This window comes from Hypanus sabinus, chromosome 24 (genome assembly GCF_030144855.1).
Source record: "Hypanus sabinus isolate sHypSab1 chromosome 24, sHypSab1.hap1, whole genome shotgun sequence".
Taxonomy (NCBI): domain Eukaryota; kingdom Metazoa; phylum Chordata; class Chondrichthyes; order Myliobatiformes; family Dasyatidae; genus Hypanus; species Hypanus sabinus.
In genome coordinates, this window is record NC_082729.1 from 29,200,548 (window position 1) to 29,216,097 (window position 15,550).

Genomic DNA, 15,550 nt, shown 5'->3' on the forward strand with positions numbered 1-15,550 from the left:
ATCAATCACCCCTGCTGTGGACCACTTCAACAAAGAAGGGATTCGTATTCTCCACGACCGCTGGACCAAGTGTGTAAATGTAGGAAGGGACTATGTTGAAAAATAAATGAGCTAGGTTTTCTAAAATTGACTCTTACTACCTTAGGCCAATCACCCTGGAATGTCAGTGATAACGAAGATGATTCTGAGATTAAAAATAAATATGAAATGGTTCCAATCTGGATTAAAACCAATCTATTCCACGTAAACTGCCCTTGCTAGCTCTGTTAAAGTTCAGAAGCAGATGAGGTCTGGAAAAACGCACAAATTAAATGGATTTCTGAAGGCTTGGAGATCAATGTTTTTTTCCGTGCTTGCTTGTTAATTGCCTGTATGAAGGCGCATCCCTTGGGGAAACATTTAAGAACACTGCCTCAGGAAGGACACGGATTTACAGTCTAGGAGCATTAAGGCCAGCAGCTAGCCAATAACAAAGATGCAGCCCCAGAGGAGGAGGACGGAGCTTCCTCACTGATCCACATGTTGCCCTTGGTAACAAGCGGGATTACATTTTAATGCACAATTTATAATATCATTTACAGATTGATAATGAGATATTACTGTCAGGAGTGAAATGCTTTAATTATGGCCAAGCCCGTTCACTTTTGTGGTGACCAATTCTCCATGCAGTACCCATCTCATCATCCTCCGCTTTCTCTGAATTTATTTACTTATAGAGATTCAGCATGAAATAGGACCTTCTGGCCCTTTGAGCTGCACCGCCCAGCAATCTCCCCAATTTAACCCCAGCCTAATCACAGGACACTTTACAATGACTATTTACCCTACCAGCCTTTGGATATTTACCCTACCATCTTTGGATATGGGAGGAAACTGGAGAACGTACAAACTCCTTACAGACAGTGGTGGGAATTGAACCCTGATTGCTGGTACTGCAAAGCTTTGTGCTAACCACCATACTACCCTGCTGCCCCTTCTTCAGAAATTTCAGAAAATTACCACAAGTTTTAGTTAATTAATAAATTCCCAGTTTCACCCATCACCTGCCACCTTGTACTTCTTGTTTTCCTCCTCCCATCTTCCTATTCTGACATCGTCCCCCCTTCCTTTCCAGTCCTGAAGAAGGGTCTCGTCCTGAAATGCTGACCGTTTATTCCCATCCTTAGATGCTGCCTGACCTGCTGATCTCCTCCAGCACATTGTGTGTATTGCTCTAGATTTCCAGCATCTGCAGTACCTTGTGTTTATCATTTCATCTCTTTCTTTGGCGATACGAGTAGCTTCAGGCTTAATGCGTTCAATGATCTCAGCTGGATACTCAACCTCCCCTTCCCCCCACCCCGAAGACAAATCACTCCCCACCCATCCCCCTCCATAGATTAAACACCTTCAGTTGTTTCTTTGCGTTCAGATGAAGAGATAAAAGATCACCCAAGTAAGTGACAAGCAGCATGGTCCTAACCCTCCTAATGGCAGCCAAACATCAGATTCACTACCCTTTTCACCAACTGCAGCCCAATGACCTGTTTCAAAACAAGAGATTTTAAAGAGATCTGCCATTCCTTTCACCTCCATCTCTATTCAGGACTGACATCCACATTACTTACAAATGTTTGCTTTATTTGATACAGGTACTTTGAAACATACAGTGAAATGCACCATTTGTGTAACCAACTAGCACAGTCGAGGATGGGATGGGTGGGGGGGGTGGTCAGCATGCAAGTATCGCCGTGCTTCAGCTGCCAACGTGACGCGCTCACAACTTACATCTTTCGGATGTAGGAGGAAACTAGAGCAGCTGGAGAAAGCTCCACATGGTCACAGGGAGAACATACAAACTCCTTAAAGGCAACAGCAGCAATCGAAGCTCGATCGCTGCCACTGGAAAGTGTGCATTACCCGCCACATTACTGTCACCGCCCTAGTTGGCTGCCAAGAAAAAAAGTCTCCATTTGTCCTGTTGAAGAGTCTTAGTCCAAAATGTCAACTATCTATTCTTTTCCTTCGACGCTGCCTCACTTGCTGTTCCTCCAGCATTTTGTGTGTGTTGCTTTGGATTTCCAGCATCTGCAGGCTTTCTCCTGTTTGAGATCTGCAGAATCTCTTGTGTTTTTAAAACATGCCCCCATCTAATAATGGTGAACTGGGCACAGAACTCCTCATTCCCTCTAGGAAAGCGAATCAAACGGATGGCAGTTTCTGATGCGGCCGTGGAGAATGGGCTAACTCAGCAATCCACAGGGTTAAAGCCTTTTACAACTTGATATAATTTCGCCCTTTGTGTTAATTTGCTCAGTGAGTGAGTGCCTGAATGGGTTTGTGCAGTGAGTCACTGTGCAGCCAGGGTCCCCAAAGAATTGTTTCAATATCAGCAAGTCATCTGCATCAGTGTCCTTTGTGAAGATGTGGTTTTTGCTCCAACCCTCCCCCCCCCCCCCACAGACCAACACTAAGCATTCTGTTAATGTGGTATTTATGCTTTATCCAAATTAAAATATTCTCAGTTAAATCTGTAGCATCTCATGTTATATATTCTGATACAAGATTCAAATATATTTAATTAACATGTAATTATCTTTACAAAAATGGGTGGGGTGAGGTAGAGGATATGTGTGAAGTAGGTCATAGTTAACATGCAACAGAATCCTCGCACTAGAGCTCTCAGACCAGTGAGCAACACAGTAGTGTAGCGGTTAGCTCAATCACTTTACCACGCCAGCGCACACCAATAATGGTTCAGTTCCTGCCGCTGTCTTGTACGTTCTCCCTGTGATCACATGGATTTTTTCCGGCTGCTCTGGTTTCCTCCCACATTTTAAATATGCACGGGCGAGGGCTGTGCACATGATATTCTGGCACCAGCAGCATGGCTTCACTCGTGGGGCTCCTCACAGAGCACCCTCTGGTTGACGGAAACGACGCATTTCATTGTATAGCGTGACAAATAAAGTTAATCTCTAATCATCTCTATACTGGTGGCACTCCCTCAGTCCTGAATTGGCACAAAGAATGAAACTAGATGCAAATTGGGATGTGTTTAAGATATTAATGATCAACTTCATCCACCACATACATTGCCACTATTAGGAATTTGTTATGGTGTGTTGGCCGGGGTGCGACATGCAACAAAAAAATAACATTTAATAATTGAAAATAAAGAATTACATAAAATATTAAGTGAAAGATTAAAGTGATGTATGGGGAGTCCAGGTAGGGGTAGTTACGGGGCTTGTTATGTCCATTCCGGGGCAGCTCTCCCACCTTTGGCCCCCTCTGGACACTCAACTCTCACCTGTGGTTCCAAGTAGCTGTTTGCATGCAACAGTGGCCACAAGCCAGTACATCGTTTCGACAGGCAGGCCAAACGAGGTGAGGGTAGCAAGTGGCCTCGTACCCCGGTGAGATAGGGACAGGCTTGTCCCAGCATGCGGTCAGCTCCAGCAGACTGGGTGGATGAGATCGACAGCGAGATCCAACGGCCAGGATGGCAGTTCTGCAAAGCTCCGTGGAGAGTGAAGGAAATAACAAGGCACGTAAGACGTCATGGTCATGCACTACAATTAAGGAAGATACTAGTTTGTGGCGCTTTCCAGAAGGCAGCTTTTGGAAAAGGCAGTTTGCTGGGTGGGTAGTGTCCAGCTCGCTTCCTTGTTATGGACTTGAACAAGTCCTGCAGTGATGGTAGACTGCAGCCTATCCTGCTGACCTGACGGCCCAGAATAAATACATCTCCATGAAACAACTTGGATTCCTGCTCCAAATGAGGAGGAACCGGACAATGAGTTTAAAATATTCAAATACAACGAAAAAAAAATCAATTGCAAGATTCTAATGGATGTTACTTTTGTTCCATTATTAAGCCCTGAGGCACATTAGAGGTCTGAGTGATATTATTTTAAAAATAGAAATAGGTTATAATTCCTAAACACAAGAGATTCTACAGATGCTAGAAATCCAGAGCAACACACAAAGTGCCGGAAGAACTCTGGAGAGGAACAAACAGTCGATGTTTGGGCCAAGACCCTTCATCAGGACTGGAAGGGAAGAGGGAAAAGGAGGGAAGCAGTACAAGCTGTCAGGTGGCAAGTGAGACCAGGTTGGGGAAGGAGGGAATGAAGTAAGAGGCCGGGAGATGGTAAGTGATAAGTGAGACCAGGTGAGGGGGGAAGGTGGGTGGGTGGGGGAGGGGCTGAAGTAAGAATCTGGAAGAAGCAAAAGGATTGAGGAAGAAAGAATCTGAGAGAAAAGCAGTGGACCATGGGAGAAATGGAAAGAGGAGGGGAAACTAGAGAGAGGTGATAGGCAGGTAAAGAACAGGGGTGAGAGAAGAGCCTGAATGGGGAATTGACTTCCAGTTTAAGATGGTGCTACTGAAGATGTGCGACAGCTTACTGGTATTTCGTAAGACATTCCACTAAAAACTTTTCTTGTAACATCCTTTCTGAAGCAAACTATTGCTTCAGACAGTGAGGAGGCAGACAGAAGCAAAGTTAGATCAGGGAACGAGCTGTGCTGGGGCATTGTGAGGCGCAATGTGTTCGAGCTGGGTTTACAGACGGAGTTGGTATCACTGCTGGAGACAGGGTGAGCAATTCGGAGAGTCGTCGAAGCAGAAGAGCTTTGATACTTGTCCACCTAACCCGGGTGCGAGGTGGGATCAGGGCAAGCGTGGAGCTGATTTGGTGAGATCGAGAACGGCCTTGGGCTATGTGGCCCAAGTGTATCATGGCACCAGGGTTCGGGTCCTAGAACGAGGCACTACCCCAGTGCTTGGAAAATTTAAGCGCCATCACAGGAACTGAGGCAAGAGTCAGGCTAATTTGGCTCACTCTCCCATGAATGTTCATTCCTTCCTCTGCAGCACTGAGGCTGGGTTTTTGCCCTGTTGGTGTGATGAACTGGGACTGACTCTTGAGTCTACTCCGGCTTCTCTGGGAGCGGGTCTGGGGACTCAGACTGGTTTGCAATATGGTTGCTTCTATTGTTTACATAATTAATGTTTTTTTCTTTCTCTCCTTCTCTGAGCAATGGTTTTTGGTCTTTTTTTTAAAAAAAATAGGGTTATTTGGATCTCTTGCTTCATGACTACCTGTAAGCAGACAAATCTCAAAGTCTATCAGTTATGCATTCTTTGATAATAAATGTGCTTGGAAACTTTGATAGGAAGGAGGCAGATATTACTGTAAACTGGGGAAATTGACGTCCATGCCATCAGATTGGAGGCTACCCAGACGGAATACGAGGATTTGCTCCTCCAACTTGAAAGTGGATTTATCGTGGTAGTAGAGGAGGCCACGATCGATGTGTTGGAATGGGAAAGGCAAGTGGAATTGAAATGCATGGCCACTGGGAAGTCCAATGTTTGCAATTCTGTAGACAGTTTCATCCCTGTCATTTTCATCCTAATACACAATCAGGGTCCTTCCAACATCACAAGTTACCCCTGACATACAAGAGTAGACAACACTTGTCAGAAAACATTAAGATGTGTGGCGCATCACAAATGCACAGCATATAATCTATGGAGAAGCATTTTATCTATGGAGAAGGTGACATCCATCATTAAGGCCACTCAGTAACCAGGCCAAGCCTTTTTCACATTGCTACCATCAGGGACAACGTACAAGAGCCTGAAGACACACACTCAACATTTTAGAAACAGTTTCTTTCCCTCTGCCATCAGATTCCTGAATGATAATGAACCCATGAACAATACCTTATTATTATTCACTACTTATTTAATTTGACATATATTTATTTCATATTCCTGATTATAATTTATGGCATATATTAAGTCTTGCACCGTGCCGCTACTGCAAAGCGACAAATTTCACGACATATGTCAGTGATAGTAAACCTGATTCTGCAGCACTCGTCAACAGCCAAATCCCACATGGCATAGCTAACCCAAATTACTTCAATGCTAGTTTAATACCAAGAGAATTCAGGAAGAACAGGTATAGAATTTAGGTTTTCTTCATCCTCCTGACCTCGGAGTCCAGAGTTCGAGGCCTGGAGTCCGGGTCCACATTCATTGTCCTCAGAAAGTATTGGGCTCCATATTGAAGATCGAAGCCCAAAGGTCAATCAGAAGTCTGGAAGTCGAGGCCCGATAGCCAGAGACCCAAGTTTGCAAATTTCTGGGGAAGTTGAAGCCCCAATGTCTGAGAGTCTGAGTCTGCAGGAGGCCCGGGTGTGTGAATCTGAGTGAGTCAGATTTCTGGGGCAGTCGAAGGTCCGATGCTTGCGAATCTGAGTCTAAGTCTGCAAGAAGCCGATGACCGGAGGCCCCGGTTCTTGAATCTGAGTGAGTCAGCTGGGATAGTTGGAGGTTCAATGTCTGAGGCCAAGGACAGTTTGTCCAAGGATTTTAGGACTGTACGAGCGTGGTTCCTTAAGGTTGTTCCAGGCAGGAGTGGTAATGAGGATAAGCTCCCACTCCCTATTAAATACTCCCAATGCCGTGCACCTCAAACGGCCTCTAACAACCAAGTCAAGCTCTAGGCCTTCACGTGGGGCTTAGCTACTAAGCCCAGTGGAAGCGCTTCTACTGATAGAAGGGGCAAGGGCTACTTGCACCTTAAAACCAGTCACTTCTAGCAGATGGTCATTGGCCATGGTTGGCAGCTCATAAAGGACAAGGAAAGCTCTGATCTCAAACTTCCACTGCCTTGTGATATACCACTCATGGGGAAGGCTTTATAACGCAGTCCTACATTGAATTCAAAGCTAAATCGTAACTCCTGCTAGTCAGTGTTGACACTGTTGGTGCCAAACTGTATCGGTCTCTGCCATTCCTTTGGGTTCATTGGATATGTGGAGAGGGGGAGCCTGCTACATGAGCCATAACCTGCTCTCCATATTGTACTGCCCTGGCTTGCGTATCCAAACAGCTGGGATGCAACATCCATGGTCAACTCTGACTAACGGAGGCCTTGGCATGTGTGTAGATGGGTGTGTGGGTTTTGCTGCTGTTGTTTCATTGTTTGTTGTGTTCGGAGGAGCATTGTGGGTGTGCTATGTTGACACCAGTATGTGTGGTGACACTTGCAGCTACCCCCACCACATTGTTAGGTTGTGTTCGTTGCTCTTCACTGTTCATGTGACAAATGGTAATTTGCCTCCCTGGTCCAAGATATCCTGAAGTGGGAGGGTGAGGAGCCAGAGGTTGTGGTACATGTAGGTACCAATGACATAGGTAGGAAAGGGGAAGAGGTCCTGAAACGAGAGTATGGGGAGTTAGGAAGGCAGTTAAGAAGAAGGACCGCAAAGGTAGTAATCTCGGGATTACTGCCTGTGCCACGCGACAGTGAGAGCAGGAATAGAATTAGGTGGAGGATGAATGCGTGGCTGTGGGATTGGAGCAGGGGGCAGGGATTCAAGTTTCTGGATCATTGGGACCTCTTCTGGGGCAGGCGTGACCTGTTCAAGAAGGACAGGTTACACTTGAATCCTGGGGGGACCAATATCCTAGCGGGGAGGTTTGCTAGGGCTACAGGGCAGACTTTAAACTAGTAAGATGGGGGGCGGGAATCAATTTGAGGAAACCATGGGAGAGGAGGTTAGTTCACCAGTAGAGCAAGTAAATAGACAGTGTGTGAGGGAGGAAAGGCAGGTGATGGACAAGGGATGCGCTCAGCCCGAAGATGTAGGGGAGAAGAAAGAAAAGGATAATAAATTTGAATGCATTGTTAGGGATGAAAAGAGAGGAGGGGGTGGAGAGTATCTTAAATGTATCTATTTTAATGCTAGGAGCATTGTAAGAAAGGTGGATGAGCTTAAAGCGTGGATTGATACCTGGAATTATGATGTTATAGCTATTAGTGAAACATGGTTGCAGGAAGGGTGTGATTGGCAACTAAATATTCCTGGATTTAGTTGCTTCAGGTGCGATAGAATAGGAGGGGCCAGAGGAGGAGGTGTTGCATTGCTTGTCCGAGAGAATCTTATGGTGGTGCTTTGGAAGGATAGATTAGAGAGCTCCTCTAGGGAGGCTACTTGGGTGGAATTGAGGAATGGGAAGGGTGTAGTAACACTGATAGGAGTGTATTATAGGCCACCCAATGGGGAGCGTGAGTTGGAAGAGCAAATGTGTAAGGAGATAGCAGATATTTGTAGTAAACACAAGGTGGTGATTGTGGGAGATTTTAATTTTCCACACGTAGACTGGGAAGCTCATTTAGAGTTTGTGAAATGTGTGCAGGATAGTTTTTTGCAACAATACATAGAAGTACCGACTAGAGATGGGGCAGTTTTGGATCTCCTGTTAGGGAATGCAATAGGTCAGCTGACAGATGTATGTGTTGGGGAGCACTTCGGGTCCAGTGATCACAATAGCATTAGCTTCAATATAATTATGGAGAAGGACAGGACAGGACCTAGAGTTGAGATTTTTGATTGGAGAGAGGCTAACTTTGAGGAGATGCGAAGGGATTTAGAGAGAGTGGATTGGGTCAAATTGTTTTTTGGGAAGGATGTAATAGAGAAATGGAGGTCACTTAAGGGTGAAATTATGAGGGTACAGAATCTTTATGTTCCTGTTAGGTTGAAAGGAAAGGTTAAAGGTTTGAAAGCACCATGGTTTTCAAGGGATATTAGAAATTTGGTTCAGAAAAAGAGGGATGTCTACAATAGATATAGGCAGCATGGAGCAAAGGAATTGCTCGAGGAATATAAAGAATGTAAAAGGAATCTTAAGAAAGAGATTAGAAAAGTTAAAAGAAGATACAAGGTTGGTTTGGCAAATAAGGTGAAAGTAAATCCGAAAGGTTTCTACAGTTATATTAAAAGCAAGAGGATAGTGAGGGATAAAATTGGCCCCTTAGAGAATCAGAGTGGTCAGCTATGTGTGGAGCCGAGGGAGATGGGAGAGATTTTGAACGATTTCTTCTCTTCGGTATTCACTAAGGAGAAGGATATTGAATTGTGTAAGGTGTGGGAAACAAGTAAGGAAGTTATGGAACCTATGACAATTAAAGAGGTGGAAGTACTGGCGCTTCTAAGAAATTTAAAAGTGGATAAATCTCCGGGTCCTGACAGGATATTCCCCAGGACCTTGAGGGAAGGTTGTGTAGAAATAGCAGGAGCTCTGACGGAGATCTTTAAGATGTCATTAGAAATGGGGATTGTGCCGGAGGATTGGTGTATTGCTCATGTGGTTCCATTGTTTAAAAAGGGTTCTAGAAGTAAGCCTAGCAATTATAGACCTGTCAGTTTGACATCAGTGGTGGGTAAATTAATGGAAAGTATTCTTAGAGATAGTATTAATAATTATCTGGATAGACAGGATCTGATTAGGAGTAGCCAGCATGGATTTGTGTGTGGAAGGTCATGTTTGACAAACCTTATTGAATTTTTTGAAGAAGTTACGAGAAATGTTGACGAGGGTAAGGCAGTGGATGTAGTCTATATGGACTTCAGCAAAGCCTTTGACAAAGTTCCACATGGAAGGTTAGTTAAGAAGGTTCAGTCGTTAGGTATTAATGCCGGAGTAATAAAATGGATTCAACAGTGGCTAGATGGGAGATGCCAGAAAGTAGTGGTGGATAATTGTTTATTGGGATGGAGGCCGGTGACTAGCGAGGTGCCTCAGGGATCTGTTTTGGGCCCAATGTTGTTTATAATATACATAAATGATCTGGATGATGGGGTGGTAAATTGGATTAGTAAGTATGCCGATGATACTAAGGTAGGAGGTGTTGTGGATAATGAGGTGGGTTTTCAAAGCTTGCAGGGAGATTTATGCCGGTTAGAAGAATGGGCTGAACGTTGGCAGATGGAGTTTAATGCTGAGAAGTGTGAGGTTCTACATTTTGGCAGGAATAATCCAAATAGAACATACAGGGTAAATGGTAGGGCACTGAGGAATGCAGAGGAACAGAGAGATCTAGGAATAACAGTGCATAGTTCCCTGAAGGTGGTCTCATGTAGATAGGGTGGTGAAGAAGGCTTTTGGAATACTGGCCTTTATAAATCAAAGTATTGAGTACAGAAGTTGGGATGTAATGTTAAAATTGTACAAGGCATTGGTAAGGCCAAATTTAGAATATTGTGTGCAGTTCTGGTCACCGAATTATAGGAAAGATATCAATAAATTAGAGAGAGTGCAGAGACGATTTACTAGGACGTTACCTGGGTTTCAGCACTTAAGTTACAGAGAAAGGTTGAACAAGTTAGGTCTCTATTCATTGAAGCATAGAAGGTTGAGAGGGGATTTGATCGAGGTATTTAATATTTTGAGAGGGATAGATAGAGTTGACGTGAATAGGCTGTTTCCATTGAGAGTAGGGGAGATTCAAACAAGAGGACATGATATGAGAGTTAGGGGGCAGAAGTTTAAGGGAAACACGAGGGGGTATTTCTTTACTCAGAGAGTGATAGCTGTGTGGAATGAGCTTCCTGTAGTAGTAGGTAGTAGTAGAGGCCAGTTCAGTTGTGTCATTTAAGGTAAAATTGGATAGGTATATGGACAGGAAAGAAGTGGAGGGTTATAGGCTGAGTGCGGGTAGGTGGGACTAGGTGAGATTAAGAGTTCGGCACGGACTAGGAGGGCCGAGATGGCCTGTTTCCATGCTGTGATTGTTATATGGTTATATGGTTTTATAAATCTGAGTTTGTGCCCCGAGCAGAAATAAATGGCCTGGCAGAGGAACCCTGGATGGATTACCCTGCCCCCACCACCCAGAGAATGCCAACTCTTTTGTGAAGATTACACTCAGCTTTAGTGAGGCAATTTGGTATGTCACCAAAGACACTGACAAATATCTACAGAGCATTCTAACTGGCTGCATCACTGTAGGGTATGGACGGAGGGCCACTGCACAGGATCAAAATAAGCTGCAGAAAATTGCAAACTCTGTCAACTCCCATGGGCACTAGCTTCCCCAGGATCCAGGACACGTTCAAGGAGCGATGCCTCAAAAAGGCAGCATCCATTATTAAGGACTCCCTTCACCCTGTGCCTGCCCTCTTCTCATTGCTACAATCAATGAGGACGGTAGAGGGGCTGTGGTGAACTATGTACCTGTCGGGACACGCCCCTGCTGACTGCTCCTGTGGCTCCTCCCACAGGCCCCTGTATAAAGGAGGTCTGAGGCCTGACGCTCGGCCTCAGTCTCCAGGACATTGTATGATAGACACTCACTCCTGGTTCCTTCTTCCAGTCAATAAAAGCCGATATCTCGCCTTACGTCTCAGTGTGAGTTATTGATGGTGCATCGGGGCCTAAAAGCCCACATTCAATGATTCAGGAACAGCTTCTTCTCCTCTGCTATCAGATTTCTGAATGGACAATGAACCCATAAAACCTTCTTCACTACCTTTTTTCTATTTATGAACTACTTATTAAACTTTTAAAATACACATATACACACATCTTACTGTAATTTACAGCTTTTATTAAGTATTACATTGTACTGCTGCCGCAAGATGACAAATTTCACGACATATGCTAGTAATTTTACACCTGATTCTGAGACTAGAACACTGCATCCTAGTAGCCACATCTAAAGGAGTACACTTCTGGAGTCGGTTCGGCTGTAAATTGGTTTCTTAGATAAGGGAATAATACAAGCAATCAGAACAGGATGGCTCTATATTCAATTCTTCTTAAGTATAAATAGCAATAAATGATTTGGAGGCAGCAAATCATAAACACTAGAGTTTCTGCAAATGCTGGAAACCTTAAGCAAGACACAAAATGCTGGCAGAATTCAGCAGGTCAGACAGATCTATAGTCGACTTTTTGGGGCAAAAGCCTTCATCATAATTGGAAAGGAAGGAGACAGAAGCCAGAATATGAAGGTGGGTAGAGGTGAAGGAGTACAAGCTAGCAGGTGGTAGTTAAAACTAGGTGGGTGAGGGAGAGGGGGATGAAGTGAGAAGCTGGTAGGTGGATGGGGTAAAGAACTAAACGAGGGATCTGACAAGTGAGGACAATGGGCCATGAGAGAAAGGGATGGAGGAGGGGCACCAGAGGGAGGGGATGGACAGGTGAGAAGAGAAGGACTAGGACAGGAACCAGAATGGGGAATGGAAAAAGGGAGAAGAGGGAGGCGGGGGAGGGAGGGGGTGTTTGAAATTACCTGATGTTGGAGTAATCAACGTTTATGTTATCAGATTGGAGGCTACCCAAACGGAATGAGATGTTGCTCCTCTCGACTGAGTGGAACCTCATCGTGTCATTAGAGGGAGCCATGAACTGACATGTTGAAATGGGAAGTCAAATTGAACTGGGTGGCAGACTGTCAGAGTAGATGCCAAGAGAGAGTCAAGAACAGTCTCAGTAATACATAATATACCACAGTTACATCTTGGCCTGTGGACAATTTAGTTACTTAATTAAAAAAAACATCAGACTTGATTTAAACAACAGCAATGTCACATTCAACTGATTTGATTCTAAACTCACAAAGTGCACAGTAACACTTAAAAGCAAGAATCACAAAGATTGTGTGCGCATAGAATGCCTTTTAAAATTTCCAGTAATGTGACGGATTTGCAAATGTGGCTTATCTACTGAAGCCACCTGGAAACCAGTTAAGAAAATATGACTGATCAAACAGCACTAAAACCCATTAATACAATACTCATTTCTTATGTGTGATATCAAAAAATAATAATTGCGCAGAACATAACAAATGGCCTATCATAACTGCACCTATCTTACTCTCACCACCCCACACTTTCAAACATCTAGTTAAAATGTTCTGCCTGAGTCTGCTACCGCTGTCTGTTTGGCATCTACTCCAAATACAGTTAATTGGACCATAGTTAATTAGGCAGCTACTTATTTGGGACAACTCCTAAAGAACAAAAACTAATCAGGAAAATAGCCAGAATTCCTTTTGTCTATTCAGAACACAATGCCGCTTAACTGGAACAGGAGACTGTCGCTGAACAGTTTCGAACTAGTGTCAGTGGCTTGCAGTTTTGTTGCCATTAAACAGTACACCGTGCTTAGAGCAAAGTTTTTATATACATCGGATGTGTGGGTATCAAAAAGCAGTGATTTTTGTCACTGATAGTTGGTGAGAAATAAGTAGCAAGACAATTCAGAATTCTTTTGCTCACTACAGTTTCAAGCACTGTGGCTTGGAGATAACAGAATCATCTGGGAGTGAAAATGTATTTACTTATTGGTTGATTGATTTGCTTAAAGTACAGTAGTGGTCGCCAACCAGTCGATTGCGATCGACAGGTCGATCTTTGAGACTTTTCCAGCAGATCCCGAAAAAAAAGAAAAATGCGCACCGTGCAGAAATGACCGGAAGCAAAACCCCGTAACCCAGAAGAAACCTCCCCCCACAAACAGCTCTCCTCAGCGGGAGCACCACAACATCACCATTATCCTAATCAGCATCAACCTATCCTTATAATGCTTACATTACAACACTTCTCCCCCTTGAAATTCCATCACTCCCCAAATGTTAAAGAACTGGGAAACAAAAACACAGTGGTGTCATTAGCTTGCGTACCTCTGAAACTTATACTAGTGTCTCAGTAACAGTTTACCAATACAAAACACCTGAAAAACGTGGTAGGTTCAACATTCAGTCTGACAAAGTAAACTGTCCATTCAGTCTGTCAGGACGTAAGATGAAAATTATTAAATCTAAGTATGAGAGCTCTCTTACTGACAGACACCTCACAGACTGTCTCAAACTGGCTGTCTGTAGTTATGAGCCAAATTTCAGGGAACTAGCGTAAAGTATTCAGCCCCCGTCATCACACTGAGTGTAACAGTTAATTTTTATTCATTTATTTTTCATGTTGAAACAAAGTTAAATAATGAAACATAGAATTAAAGGTGTTGTAATGTGAGCATTATAAAGAAATACCAATTAAGATAATGGGAATATAGCAACATTCCCACTACGGAAAGCCGCCTGCAAAGAGAGACTGCTTCCGGTCCCTTCTGCCCGGTGCTCATGCGTGTGTTTGAACGATTCAGTAGGTCGATCTTGCCTTTCACTAAGGCCGAGGTAGGGGATCTTGGGCTTAAGAAGGTTGGTGACTAGTGAAGTACAGCATAGAAAATGTCCTCCAAATCATGCCACCCAGGAACCCCCCCCCCCAATTTAATACGAGCCTAACCACTAGACAATTTACAATGACTAACTAACCAGTACGTCTTTGAACTGGGAGGGAACCAAAGCACCCAGAGGAAACACACATAGCCACAGGGAGAACAGACAAACTCCTTACAGTCAGCAGCGGGAAACTATTTCATTACTTCAACAAGTTAGGAACTACGAAGAATTTGAAGGTATCGATAATCATCTTGAAATTTACAACAAAAAAGAAAATTTGGAGAATGCAATAATCAAAAGCATTGTATGAAGGCAGTTCATTACCTGCACTAGTTGTCTGAGCTGATTTTGTTCATTTACAGTAAATTAAAAGAACACTAGATGAATTCCTCCATTGATAACTATTAAAACGAATACACAATTTTATAGTACTGTAATGGTATTGATAGTGTTCTAATTTGTTCTGTATTTAATTTAAATACATAATCTGTTACTCACTTAAATGGTAGTTTATCTTTTTTATACCTTTTTAACTATTTCCATGAAGCTTCAGCTAATTAAGACAATCACTTAATTGGTTAATTGCAACTCAATTAACCAGAATCCACTGTATATATTTAAAAATAATATACTTCCTTGGCTTTATTTGTCACATGTACATCGAAACTTACAATGAAATGTGTCATTTGCATCAACGACCAACACAGTCTGAGGATGTGTGGATAATGTAAATATTTGTCATAGGTTACAATGGGACAGTGACAGGATTCAGAGATGGGCTGCGAAGTGGCAGATGGAGTTCAACCCAGAAAAGTGTGAAGTGATTCACCTCGCAAGGTTGAATTTGAAAGCAGAGTACAGGGTTAATGGCAGGACTCTTAGCAATGTGGAGGAAAAGAGGGATCGTGGAGTCCGCGTCCATAAATCACTCAAAGTTGATAGACTAGTTAAAAAGGTATATGCTGTGTTGGCCTTCATTAGTTGGAAGATTGAGTTCAAGTGCTATGAGGTAATATTGAAGTTCTACAAAACCCTGGTTAGACCCCTTTTGGAATAATGTGTTCAGTTTTAGAGAGGGTACAGAGGAGATCTACCAGGATGTTTGCCTGGATTGCAGAGCATGTTTTATGAGATTAGGCTGAATGAGTAAGGGCTTTTCTCTTTGCAGTGAAGGAGGATGAGAGGCGATTTGATAGAGGTGTACAAAATTATAATAGTCAGATACTTTTTCCCAGGCCAAAATGACTTATATGAAGGGCATAATTTTAAGATGATTGGAGCAAAGTATATCAGGAACATCAGAGGCAAGGTTTCTCTTTTTTTTTTATACACAGAGAGTGGTAGGTGCATGGAGCGCCCAGGCAAGGGTGGGGAGGGGTTGGTAGAGTCAGATTAGGGGCATTTACGAAACTTAGATAGGCACATGGATGATATAAAAATGGAGGGCTATGTTAAATGGAAGGGTCAGATTGATTTTAGAGTATATTAAAATGTTGGCACAATATTCTGGTCTGAAGGGC

At 43.4% G+C, this 15,550-nt stretch overlaps 1 protein-coding gene across 1 annotated transcript in view; it reads right to left on the minus strand.

Annotated features, from left to right (window-relative positions):
• The window catches only part of LOC132380724 (neural cell adhesion molecule L1-like), a 354,989-nt gene that overhangs the window by 309,232 nt on the left and 30,207 nt on the right, over positions 1 to 15,550 (minus strand). The window lies entirely within an intron of this gene.